The sequence below is a fragment of the Tenrec ecaudatus genome, chromosome 5, assembly GCF_050624435.1.
Source record: "Tenrec ecaudatus isolate mTenEca1 chromosome 5, mTenEca1.hap1, whole genome shotgun sequence".
In the NCBI taxonomy this organism is placed as follows: Eukaryota; Metazoa; Chordata; class Mammalia; order Afrosoricida; family Tenrecidae; genus Tenrec; species Tenrec ecaudatus.
Genome location: NC_134534.1, coordinates 175121364 through 175135362, shown reverse-complemented (window position 1 = coordinate 175135362; position 13999 = coordinate 175121364). Strand labels below are relative to the sequence as shown.

General features: G+C 43.1%; 1 pseudogene; it reads left to right on the top strand.

The window, feature by feature from the left end:
* Positions 1-6079: 6079 nt before the first annotated feature.
* LOC142449328 (heterogeneous nuclear ribonucleoprotein F-like) lies at positions 6080-8594 on the top strand (annotated as a pseudogene).
* The last annotated feature ends 5405 nt before the right edge of the window (positions 8595-13999 follow it).

Below are 13999 nucleotides of genomic sequence, written 5' to 3'. Positions count from 1 at the left end.
TCCTGCTAAAATTCAAAATAACTTTCAACATCACAGCAACATGCAAGCCACCACAATATGCCAAACTGAACAGGTGAGCGGTGAACAGAAGGATTGCAGGTGTGAAAACCTTATTCTCTCATTTATCTGTGTCTTCTTGGACATTCTGTTTCATCCTTTTAAGCAAGACTCGTAGGTAGATAGATAGATAGATAGATAGATAGATAGATAGATAGATAGATAGATAGACAGAGATGGATATTAATATATATGTCTGTATAAGTAGTTGAGCAGTATGTACTTCATTGGTTACTTTGAACAATAAATGCAAACGTCATTGCTTATCAAATGGTGGACTTTCAGTAAACATTCACTCTATGAACGAAGTCTTGGGGTTGTTCAAACCATGAACATGCTCAGCTGCTAACCGAAATAGAGTAGCTGAGTCCACCCAGCGGTGCCTCAAAGTAAATGCCTGGCAATCCACTTCGGAAGAGTCGGCAATGAAGCCCTGAAGAACACAGTTCTACTGTGGCACCCATGGGGTCTCTGTGAGTCAGAGTTGGCTTGACAACAGCTCATCTTCCCCTTGCCTGATCCAGTTCATTGTTTTTGCTCAGATTCAAAGCCTTAGCTATTAAGCACATAGGAAACATATTCCTAAGGGGTCAGTTCCAGGCAGCTGCTCTTGGCTTCACGCCGACCTATTCCTATGCAGACTGCGGCCCAAGCCCCGAGGTACATGGTTACGTGTAACACCACTTTCAAACGAGAGATTAATTGCCTGATCTGCAGTCTGAATAAAGGGTGAGCTCTTGACTTTGGGTTATAAAACAGTAGCTCGCTGAGACCCTTTTAATCCTACTCTGACCCGCTCCCTGCGATCCTTCCCTTTCCCGCACACACAGTGACTGGGACGTCCCACCGGCCGGCCATATCCGCAGCCGCCATGACTTCAAAGTGAGGAGGGAGGTGCTGACAGAGGCTGTGTTGTCCTTCCGCAGATGACTAGCGTCCAGAGGCGATCATCATTTCAAACTAGCTGCGAAAGGAGAGCGAGGGACCCCTCGTCTCCTACCTTATCAGCGCCAGCAGATGCAAACATTCGCTGACAAATACTACTCCAGGGGGTGGGATAAAAGTGGAATTAGAAAATAACTACCTTCAGGAGATTCTGAACTCCCAAATTCGATATGCAATTGTAATATAGATAACATGGAAAAACGGGGAATAAATACAGCTTTTAATTCAAGCATGGCCTTCAAAGAGCTTTTGCCTTAGAAACACAAACCAAGGGCCTCAAACAATGAGCTCGAATCTACCCCGCACCCCCAGTTCCAGGGCACCTGGTACCACATTCTCCTCAATAGAGGCCTTGCAGTGGGCTTCTATCACATGTATCACATATTCCAAAGTTCTTTATCACATTTGAAAGATAGGCTCCATTTACTATGTTTTATCTCATTCCAAAGGGATCTTCTTATCAATATGCACTCGGCTGAGGATTTCTAAATGACAGCACAGAGCAGAAGATGATAAAGGGGAAGGGCTGGCGTGCTGATCAACCGGTGAGATAAAGAGAATGTGGCCGGCTGGAAAAATCAACTGGGCTTGGCTGAAGCCCCAGGAATGACTGCAAAGTGGCAGAGAATGAATCCTCACTGGGCCAAGGAGCCTCCTGAGGACGATGGAGACTGGGCAGGACTAGGTTCAGGTGCCCAAACCAAGTGACTCACAGAAGTGGCCTCCTGCTACAGCCAAGCGGCTGCCCCCGCGTTGTCCTTGAGGAACAAGGGAAGCTCCTTAGTAAATGGTTCTCTCAGAACACCCTACTTTATGGGCGCCCAATCCACAGCATCTTAATTGAGCTAAGTGGGGTGCTCCAGCATCTTAAGGAGGAATGACAGAGGGCCCTTCCCATTGTGACACTGAAGTTAAACTGTTTCTGTTCCTTAATAATTTGTAAATCATCGAAACGTTTAAAAGGGCAGTGACCCTACGTCTGCCTTCCCCTGCTGGCGCCCCCCCCCCCCAGCCCGCTCCTTGTTATCTCAATTGCTCCCTGCCCTGTTATCTTTGGTTTCCACTCTGAAGCCAGTCACAACACAAGGGTAAGCCTTCTCTTCCATTTCTTTCTTTTTCTTAAATCATTTTATTGGGGGCTCACACAACTCTTATCACAATCCATCCATCCATCCATTGTGTTAAGCACATTTGTGCATGTGTTGCCATCACCATTCTCAAAATATTTGCTTTCTATGCCAGCGCTTGCTATCAGCTCCTCATTGTTTCTCCTCCCTCCCTGTCCCCGTCCCCCATGAACCCTTGATAAATTATTATTTTGTCATGTCTTACCCTTCCACTGCTTTGCTAATTGTCAACCGTACTCAAAACTATGCTGGGTTTTTCGTTTGTTTCTTTTCTTTCTTTTGTGATCATGTGAATGGTTTTGGTTAAAACAAACAAAACACGCGGTCACACAAAGGAATTGAACTCCACCAAATATAGTAAGTCATACATGTGCTCATTTCTCATGAAAGACCAAAAAATGCACTTTCCAGTCAATAAAATCAAAAGGCTTGATCCATAAGAAGTAAGAGGAATTCTATCCCAATCATGAATATGTAAACTGAATCCCAAAGCAGATGGAACCATATTGTTCAGGAAAACTTCCTAATCCTATCAATCAAGTGCCTATAAACCAGGTGCAAAACGAGCCAAAGAGTCGTAATGTCACAGATGACCTAGTAGGCAGGCAGGTCAATGACCCCAATAGACACCAGGATCCAGACAAATCACAATTCACAAGTAATTGAGCGGAAATTATTTCCTCTCTGGGGCAGTCAACTCACAGCATAACAAAATCACCAGCCATGTGACTGGGTTAGCCTAGTTATTTCAAAAACAATGCTAATGACCGTCAAGGTTGCAGGGTCAAACTCCATATGGGCTCATTGTCTTTGGAGAAGGAGACATGGAGTACGGTGGCCAGAGTGACTGTCACCAGGGGACCCAGCTTCATGAGTTCACCAACATGCACAGAAACACAATGCGGAGTGAAATAAATCCATCTGAACAGGACAAACACTGTATAATCCCACTTTTCCGAAATGTGTAGATGAGTCAAATGTATAGAGAGACCAGTTACAAGGGGTGAGAAGATGGAAAGAGGCAGTCATGGCTTAAGAGGCCCTGAGCTCCTGTGATGGAAGATGTTGCCGAAAGAGAGTGGTCCCAGTTGCGAAACATGATGGCCATAATTAATATCACTGAATGATATGTGTTAAAATGGTGTAAAGTTTGGGTATATACCTACTTTACGGCATTTAAAATAAAACAGTTCCTGAAGTCTATAAGTATTCCTGGGAAATCAACTCAACTGACAATTGCTCTTTCCTTGTTGCAATTGTGCCCCGTGGGTATGATGCTCGAAAGGAAGACACTGGGTCGAGATAGAATCTTGTCGGCCAAGAATAGAAATGCTCAGGCAAATGAGACCATCTTTACTGTTGGTGGCCAAATAAATCAGAAGAAAGAGTGGGGAACTCGGGGCCAGAATCTTGATGGCTGTAGGGAGAGAGAACTCTGAAAAATAAAAATCTGATAGGACAATCTCAAAAGATCCCACTGGAGGGAAACAGGACGATCTAAAACAGGCCACTGTGGCGACACACCAGGAACGCTTCGAAGATAAGAGCGGCTCCCACAGCTGCTCCCAGCTCTCATTAAAACTCCTACCTTTGTGGAGCTCCTTCCCCATCCAGATCGCCCTGCTCCTCTCCAGGGCGGTGTTAACACTTTGTCCTGTGTACGAGATTAAGAGAGAGACATGTTGGTTGGTTAGTTTTTCCTTCTTTAACATGAGGTGATTTTAGTACGAGACAAATGCTATTTAAAACAAGAACTGGACATGAGACATTAATGAATAAGCCCTAGGTTTTAAAATCACTTGTCTATCATGCTGTTGCCTCAGTAGTAATTAAACATTAACCAACACTTCTGAAGAGGAGTTTGGTGACTCAGCACCTGGAGAACAAATTATTTGGACAGCAGCGGCATCAAAGAAGCAGCAGATAAGAATCGCCCTGGGTTCAGACTTCAAATCTTGTCTGTGAAGATGTTGAGCGGCTGGTTTCCTGCCAGGCTGGTGTCCATGCCAAATGCAATTCTCCATTCGAGTTTTGTAAAATGAGCAGATGAAAAAGGAAGAGTTGGCTGATTAACATAGCTGACCAATCATTTAAAAAGTTAAGCTGCCTCCTAAATGCCAGCATCCCTGAGATCCCACACATGCCAGTAGAAGACCATTCTTAAACAATTGGCATAGGACACAAGGTTGGTATGGGATACACGGACATGAGAACTTCATTAATCACATGTCTGTGAAAAAATCAATAAAAATCTAATTCTCCTGAAGGAATACTCCTATTTTATAAATAAACTGTGATATGTATGTCTCATAGTGTTTGGGGCCAAGGTGTAGAACCTTGGGAAACAAACACAATCGTGTCTCTCAGCACTGGGTCATTTTTCAATGCATCACCACTAGAAACAGGTTGGGAGGAATAATAACATCCACTTGCTATCAAGTCCATTCGGACTCATGTCCACCCCAGTGGTGTCAGAGTAGAACTGTGCTCCTGTGAGTCTTCAGTGCTGGACTCTTCAGAAGTAGGGAGTCAGGGTTTTTTCCTGAGGAGACTCTGAGTGGAATCAAATCGCAACCGTTCCGTTAGTAACCAAGCCTTTGCACCATCTGGGACCCTGGAAGAACTGTGACCTCCAAACCATGAACACCTGTAGGAGGTTGCCCAGGGAAGCAAAACCCAGGGGACAATCAAGACACATCCCCTTGGAAACGGAAGCCATGATTTCATAAATATTCTTTAAGTTGGTTTCATTAAGAATACATTTCTCAATCTCACTGCAGTAGAGAAGGTGGAAGAGAGAGGGCAATAGACCAAAAAAAAAAAAAAAATGCAGACCTAGCTGAAGATCTGAATATTCAACTTTAAAAGAAACACGGGGGAATAAAGATATGGGTTTAATAAGAAAAGTGGGATATACAATTAAGCTTCTTCTGTTCCAGTATAAACAGAACAGTTGACTCTCTTAGTTCTTAACTACCTGCTACACACCTTGACAGAGTGAAGCTTCCACCAAGGCTTCAGCCTGGGGAACCTCATTTTGTGCATCTGAGCCATCTTGCCTATCAAGCCCCCTCTTCTGACTCTTGTCACATCTGAATTCTATCTGTCTTGCTCCTGAAAATCCATCACCAGCTCCTCTTGGTAATATGTGGCTGTTTACCTGATGTTCACGGGAAATAGATAAGAAGGAGGAGGACACTGAGTCTAGGGCTGACATTCTCCACGAGGATTTTGCAAGTAACACAGAAACAGCCTCTTCTCAAATCAAGCCCCACTCCTGTAAGAAACCTTCTGTGATTAAGAGTCATTCAATCAACAGACACCTGTCTCTCGCTCTTCAATACCAACTCAAGGCCAAATGCCTCCAGAAATCTTCCTGCTAACCTGCTCTCTCCCTTGACACAAGGTCTTATCTCTAACATTTCTTTGGTATGTGCCCTAACTTGTAGAGTCATTTGTCCGTTTATATAAACGTATTGTACTTCCCAAGTACATGATAAACTAATTGACAAAGGGGCCAATAAATGAGATGATGTGATCAATGCCACATATTTTTATTACTCGCCCGGACCACATAACACACAGGTGTTGCCATCTAGCCGATTCTGCCTCAAAGTGATGCTCGGTCTACAGGGCTCTGAGCCCATGAGCTTCACTTGGCTCCTGCGGAGTGGTTGCTGGGTTTGAACCGCTGACCTTGCGTTTAGCAATCCAATGTTTAGCTGACAATGCCGCCAGGACTCCTGGAACATAATGCAATCATCTGTATAACCAATCATTGATATTTATTGATTAAATATGTATACATTTTAGAGGCATTTTGTTAAATACAGCAAAACTTAATTACTCAGCTAAAAGATGAGGGATTTAAGGTAGATACTTTTTAAGTTCCTATTCAGCTTTAATATTCTGTGTTTTTAAGTCCTTAATTTATAATAAAATATTAGGTTATGGCTTTTCTTTGCACTATCTATAAGAAAGAAGTACATGCTGATGAACCAATAAAACTCAAACAGGATTCTAATTACATCTATGCGAGTAAGTCAAAAGTATTGATACCAGGGTTCCACGCTCACATGCACCCATTAACTAAAATATACATATTTCAATGTGTATCTGCATTCAGTGCATAGCTGCAGACAAGTTCTCTCTGTAATATATGTGTCTAAACCTCAAAAAATAAAAGACAGAAAGAGAGGTCCGTTTAGAAGTTGTAGCAACTATTTTTGGAATTCCAAAACTAGATTTGGATAGACTTTTCTCAAAGGACAGAAGGACATCCTAGGGGGTAACTAGTAAAAAGTTTTAAGAAATTGGAAGCCTTTTACCGTACACCACTCATTCATCAGCATATAGTTCAGATTTGGTTTTGCTCCCCAAATTCAAAGTGCATAAAGGAGAATAAGATCTGAATCCCTTAAGGATGTCAGAACTATCATCGCACTGTGCTATAAATCAAAATGAACCGGATTCTTCAGGGAAGAATTAGAGAGATGGAGACACTGCTTTCAGAAGTGTGTAGACCTACTTTCCTTCTTCCAGCTTCTTGCTGGAACCAGGAATGGGGTCCTGTCTTGCGGGAGTTGAAGGTGAGCAGGTGGGACGAGCGGGGGCCGGGATGTGAGGTACAGGAGTGTGGAGCTCAAGGCTAATTCATAACTGCCAAACAGCTTGAGACTGGTCATCTACCATTATCTATAAAAGCTATGAAAAGTCCCGCTAAGCTGGTTTGGCCCCTGATCTGTTGAGTCTCCCTGATGCTGAGTCTTCTACAGGTGAAGGTTTTGCGGACAAGCTCTGTGGTTTGCTGCAGTCTCGCTCAACTGAGGATGTGCAGAATTTCCTCTATGCCTGCAAAATTCATTTCATCTACACAGGGAAGGCAGAGAGTGGTGAGGCTTTTGTTGACCTTGAATCATAAGATAATGTGAAACAAAATGGCCTTGAAGAAAGACAGAGAACGCATGGAGCGCCGCTAGATTGAGGTACTCAAGCCTCACAGAACCAAAATGGATTGGGTGTTGGAGCACAGTGATCAGACAGTAACGACACTGCCAGTGATGATTGTGTGCATCCCTGAGGACTCCCATTTGGTGGCACAAAGGAAGAAATTATTCGGGTCTTCTCAGGGTTGGAAATTATGCTACATGGACTCACTTTACAGGTAGACCCGAGGGCAAGATTACAGAGAAGCCTTTGTGGTGTTTGCTTCACAGGATAAGCTGAGAAGGCACTTAGGAAGCTGAAGAAAAGAACAGGGCACAGACATACTGAATGCTCCATAGCAGTCAGGAGTAGGTGCGATCATCCTCTGATCCGCCACCAAGTTCACATCTGTGCAGCCACAGTGCCTAATGACCGGCCTGGCACTGCCCCGAGATACACTGGCATTCTGAAACAAGCAGGCTTTGATAAGATGAGGTCTGTGGCCTATAGCACAGACTGTGGGGATGTGTTAGTCAGCGTTGACTAGAGAAACAAATTCAGAGATACTCATATATATATATGAAAGAACTTTACATAAAGAGTAATGTCTATTAAGAAAACATCCCAGCCCAGTTCAGATCAAGTCTATAAGTCTAATATTAACCCATATGTCTGATACCTGTCTGTAAATTCCTCTTTTGACTCATGCAACACTTGCAAGGATGCCAAGTGAGCTAGTGGGTGTAAGGTTTTGTGGATCCAGTGGCAGTAGAAGCATCTTAGCATTGGCATGGGTCTCCATGTGGCTCCTCCAGCTCCAAGGCTCTGGTTGCCATCAGCAAAGCGCCATGTGGCTTGTCAGCAGGAAGACAAGCAGAGAGTGTCTCCTGCGTCCAGGGAGGCATACAGGAGTTCCCAGAATCCTCCAGAGAAGGCCAGGTCCACACGGAGGTCTCATTGGCTAGGGTCTGATTGGAAGACTAGACTCCACCCTTTCACAAATTGACTAGACATTATGTAACTGCTAGCAGGCTCAATGAGGAGTGCAGTGGCCTCAGTAATAGCAGTGGTTTCACTACTGATCTATGTAGAAGAGATCTATTTTTTTTTCAGGATTGTGTGACCACAAATACACAGACAGCGAGTTTGCCTTTCAGAGCACAGCTGGACACTACGTGCATAGGAGGGGGCTACCATACAAAGTGACCGAGAATGACATTTGTCACTTCAGCTTGTGAGAGTACATGTTGAGACTGGCCCTGATGGAAGAGTGACCAGTGAAGCAGATGTTGAGTTTGGCACACATGAAGAAGCTGTGGCCGCAAAGTCGAAAGACAGAGCCATATGAAGCATTGATCCATAGAGCTCTTCTTGAATTCAACCACAGGGGCCAGCAATGGGGCATACAACAGCCAAATGATGCAGGGTATGGAGGTGTCGACCCAGTCTACGTACACAGCCCTTGAAAGCCAGTCTGTGAGTGGCTGTTACGGGTCTGGATCTAGTGGTCAGCAAAATAGCATGGGTGTATACAACTAGTTGTACAGAGATATTGAGTTATTTTTATCATTTTTTCACAGGCAGTTAACAAGTAGTGGAGAGCAGTTATTGCATAGAAGCTGTGGGACCCATTTGGCACCGAGTTTTGTGAAATGCTCTTCAGTGTTTTCTCATGCAAACTTTCTTCAAGAAGCATGTGATAAAGACGGAGTAAACAATACGCATTTTTTGGCTTTTCTCAACATTTTGGTAGTATACTTCAGAGTGATGCCCAAGTTAAAGTCATTAAATGTGGATCTTTTAGGCCAAATCTCAGTAAACACACTGGGGAGACATGCTTTTCTGGAAAACTCAAAAAGTGCTAGATCCCTAATCCAAAGAGAAACATTTCTCATGTTTGTTCATTCTAGGTTTTTCTCATTTAAAATAATTTTTGGTTGTTTTAAGCTTTTTTAAAAGTTAATTTTGAAAATTAAGACACAATACTAATACTGTCAGGATGGGTGACACCTTGACTTAAACCTTTCTTTGTACTGTGATTTCCTTCTGGGTGTATTTTGCTAAATTAAACTTTTTAATCACATTTTTTCCTTAAAATAAAAACTTTTTCACAATGACTGATATAGACTATTCGCTCAAGAAAAGCTACCCAAATGACTGGGTGTTTGAAGATAATTCATCTCAATACTAACATATTTTAGTGTGAATTAAATAACTTAGACATCTAAAACAAACAACTACATAGACCTAGATAGAAGATATGTTGAGAAACAATAGCTTCACATTTTGATATTTTCACTTAATAAAGGTTGATGCCTTTGAATTATAGTGCTGGCAAAAGATATTAAAAGTACCATGAACTGCCAGAAGAAGAAACAAATGTGGCATGGAAAAAGTACAACCAGGATGTTCCTTAGAAGCCAGGATGGTGATACCTCATCTCACATACTTTGGACATGTTTTCAAAAGAGACCAGTCCCTGGAAAAAGACATCATGCTCGGTAACATAGAAGGGCAACAAAAGAGAGAAAGATCTTTGATGAGGTATATTGACAGTGGCTATAACACGGGCTCAAACATAACAACAATTAAGAGACTGGCACAGGACCAGGCGATGTTTCATTCTGTTGTATATAGCCTTACAGAAGAGACACCTAACAACTGCAACATAATCTTATAGAAATATTTTTTACCTACTCACATTTTTGCCTTCAGATTGATAAGCTACTTGTGTTGACAAGGTTCTCTAGAGAAACAAAACCAGAACACATGATTTGATAGATAGATGGATAGATAGATAGATAGCTAGATAGATAGATAATAGATACATACATACAACATAAGAAATAAACAGCTAATTAGTCCACAGAGTAGTACAAATGGATCAGTTCAGCTCACTTCCATGAGGTAGTTAACACACTGGCAGTCCTTCAACTCACGAGGGCTGCTGGATGCAAGTCAAGGAAACAGGTAGCTGAGTCTTCTGTAGGGCAATACAGGCAATCCAGACACAGGCAGCAAACAGCAGGGCAGGTCACCAACAGTCAGCCAGATGATCGGGTCCAACAGTCCCCAGCTCAAGTGATGTACACACTAGCAGTTCTTGAAGGAACCTCAAACAAACTATAGTGACACAGTCCACGGTTGGCTGTCCCACAAGTAGTATAGCTCACAGGTTGAGGCAGAGAACTAGCTAAGGCAGCTACACACCAATCCAATCATCAGCAAGCAAGAGACAGAAAGGTGAGGCTCGCCAAGCCATTTATCTCTTTGCCCTTCAAATAAACTGCAACCTTATTAAACCCTCATGTGTTTATTGGCCAGGTTGGCACAATAATCCTACCTATCATATTAATTAAAAAATAAAATCCTTATATGATTCAGTTGATAATACCTCTTCCTCTGGTATTTGAAAATATTAAAATTATACATTTAAAAAAATATAATCTGTGCTTTTCTATCTCACTAAAAACTGAAAAATGATTTTATATCATCCAATTAATCACTTTTCATTTCCCAGACCCACAAACTTCTTAAACCTTGCATGGTGGAAAATGCCCAAACAATTCTATTTAAAGGACTCCTCAATTCACCATCTACCTATTATTTTCCAGTTCTCATCTTCTTAGCACCCACTGAATGGATCCTTAACCCAGGCACAACGTAAAAGGCTACCTGGTCCTGGCTAGTTCCCTGATTGGTAGTAATTCCAACCACTGTGATTCACAGGATTTTCATTGACTAATTTTCATAAGTCAAATGCCAGGACTTTCTTTCTAGTCTTAGTCAGAGGCTCAATAAAGCCTGGCAACATGCAACCCTCCATTGAGAGACAAGTAGTGACTGCACTTGAGGTTTATTAGCCAGGAACCCACACAAGGCCTCCTGCACAGAAGGTGAGAATTCTACTAAACCACACTGTCCCCAACTCATTCAGAGTAAATTCAATAAATATAGACTAAGAGGCTACAATGTTTCAAGCAGTGAGCTACACATTAGCACCACACACCCCCACCCCACAACAAAACAAAAAATTATAAACTGGTTATATCTCAGGAGTTAAGTAGAAACATATAGACAACAGCAATTTGATGCTCATTGGACAGAAAAGAGTAGAATGCTTTCCGATCTTCAAGGAATTTTCCCAAAAGTGCTGATATTTGAAGGAGTCACATTTTGTAAGATGGGATAGCTCTATTGAAAACTACAATTCTAAGCAGAGGCCAGTCGTGCAAAAGTAAGGGCGCTAAGAAAACATGTTGTTAGAGGAACATTTTAAGCCTGCTATTTCGGGGCTGGCAAAGAAAACTGAAGATACCGTAGACTGCCAAAAGAACAAACAAATCTGTCTCAGAAGAAGTACAACCAGAATGCTCCTTAGAAGAAAAGATGTGAGAATGTGTCTCACGTACGTGGGACATGGTATCAGGAGAGATGAGTGCCTGGAAAAGAATTCCGTGCTTGGTAAAGCAGCAGCCTAGTGAACAAGAAAAGGGCACTAGACAGCGCTGCAACACCGGCTCAGACATAAGAACAACTTGAGGATGGTACAGGACTGGGCCGTGTTCCCTTCTCCTGTGCTTAAGGTCACGGTGACTCAACAACCACCCAATGTAAAGGCAGGTGGGTGGAGAGAGGTCTAAAAATGTGAAACAGGGAGAGGAGCAGTGGCAAGATCAAGATCTTGTGAGCCAGATTAAGAAGCTTGGACTTCATCTTCTGGGTGAGGAGAAATCGACTGAAGCACCCTACAATATAGGAGTTGATCAAAACTGTAGGAAACTGCCCTGTAGAAAATGTAAGGTAAGCAAGTTCGGCTTTGGAGGAACCTGCAGAGCCGAGCCAGGACAGTCACTGTAGGCATAGAGAGAAGTGGTTTCTGAGACATAAAGGAGGAAGCATCTTCCGGAGACCGTGGTTGAATATGTGGATCAGGAAGGTAGAAGAGTGAAGAATGATGATAGATCATGCATAGTATTAACATCCCAAGAGGGAATAAATAAATTGAGTTTGGGCGGTGTTAAATTTGATTTGCATGTGAAATATTAAAATGGAGATGTCCTGTTAGAAATGGGCTACTCGGTGGGTCTGCAGGCCTAGGAGAGCTCGGACCAGGAAATAGGATCTGGAAGTCATTAACATGCAAATGGTGACTGAAGTCACGGGAGGGTGGAAACAGGAAATTAAGAGAGCAGGGCTGAAAACTTAATTGACAGTAATCTTCAACAATGGCTAGAAGAAGAGGAAGTCTAAAGGGGCCTGCAGGAGGAGAGCTTGAGGAGGAGGAAGCCCAGGTGAACAGAAGAGTCTCCTGGAGCTGCGGTGACAAAGGCCCACCAGCCAGGTGGCATGAAACAATGAGGTTCTATTTTACAGTTTTCTGGAGGCTGGAAATTCAAAACCAAGAGGGCATCTATGTTGATTCCTTCGCAGGTCTTGGAGGGATGATCAGTTTTGTGACCCTCTCTGAGTCTAATGGCTGGCAATCGTGGCAAATCTGCAAGATAACTCTTCACCACCAACTTCACACGGCATTCTTGCCTCTGTGTTCTTCTCCCCTCGTGTTGCTCCTCTTTTTATAAGCTCACATGTGACGTTTGTTGTTAGGTGTCATTGAGTCAGTCCCAATGCGTAGGGGCCCTCTGAGCAACAGAATGAAATGGCACCTCTCCTGCTCCATCCTCATCCTTGTCATGATGAATCCCATAGTTGCAGCAGTTGGCATGCAACCTAAGGGTCTTTGTCCTACGTGACAGCCAATTGAGATAAAGTAGACACCAGGAAAACAGAACAGATGTTAATGTTTAATCAGCAACTCAGGAGCTCATGACCAAAATGCAATGAACTTCCTAAATCAGAGACACCTGGGTCTCTTCGCCCGTTAGGCTTCCGTGGTTTTACTTCTTCCTGCCCCTCTCACTCTCTAACCCATCTCTGTCTACAAATGGAGGTCTGGCTGGGGAGGAATAGTTTCCCAAACGTTCTCTAGATGGGCCATTGACTTGGAAAAAAAAACTGGCTCAGGGAGAAAGATGGGTCAGATAATGTGTTCCCTGCCAAAGATCCTTGGATTGGGGTAAATTGGAGAACACAGATACTGAGACCGCACACAATCCTGGGCGGCTCCAAACTAGAAGGAGCCCAAGGGCATTCCTCACAGAAGTATCCTGAGATACAATGTTCATGACTAAGATTCGCAAAATGGATTATTGAGATCATAGGGAGCTGGGTGACAGAGCACCAAGCAGAGAGTTACAAAGAAAGGGGTACGGGTCTAAGGATTTCACAACCACTGTGGCAATCCATCTCATTGAGAACATTCCTCTTTTTTTAAAACTCATTTTTTGGGGGCTCTTACAGTTCTTATAACATTCCATGCATCAAGTGTATGAAGCATATTTGTACATATGTTCCATCATTTCCAAAACATTTTCTACTTGAGCCCCTGGTATAACCTCCTCTTTTTGTCCCCTTCCTCCCTCGCCTCCCACCCTCGTGAATCCTTGATGGATTGTTATTTCTCATGTCTTATACTGTCTATTGGCTCCCTGCACCCACATTTATGCTATTCATTCCTCTTTTGTGATGAACCACCACTTCACCAAGCATGATGTCCTATCCTTCTCCATGGCTTAGGCTCAACTAATCACATGTCCAATGTGTCACCATCCTCACATCGAAGGAGATTTCTGACGGTACTTCCTCCAAGACAGATTTGTGTGTTCCGCCCATGATACTTTCAAGATTCTTCACTAACACCACACTTCAAGTGCATCGATGCACCTGTGATCTTTCTTCCTTGTCCATCTTTCACATACATCTGCGGCGATTGAAAGTACCATGGCTTGGGCCAAGCACCCCTTGGTCCTTAAATGGCATCTTTGCTCTGTAACACTTTAAAGAAATCTTGTGCTGCAGATGTGCCCAATACAATAAGTCGCTTG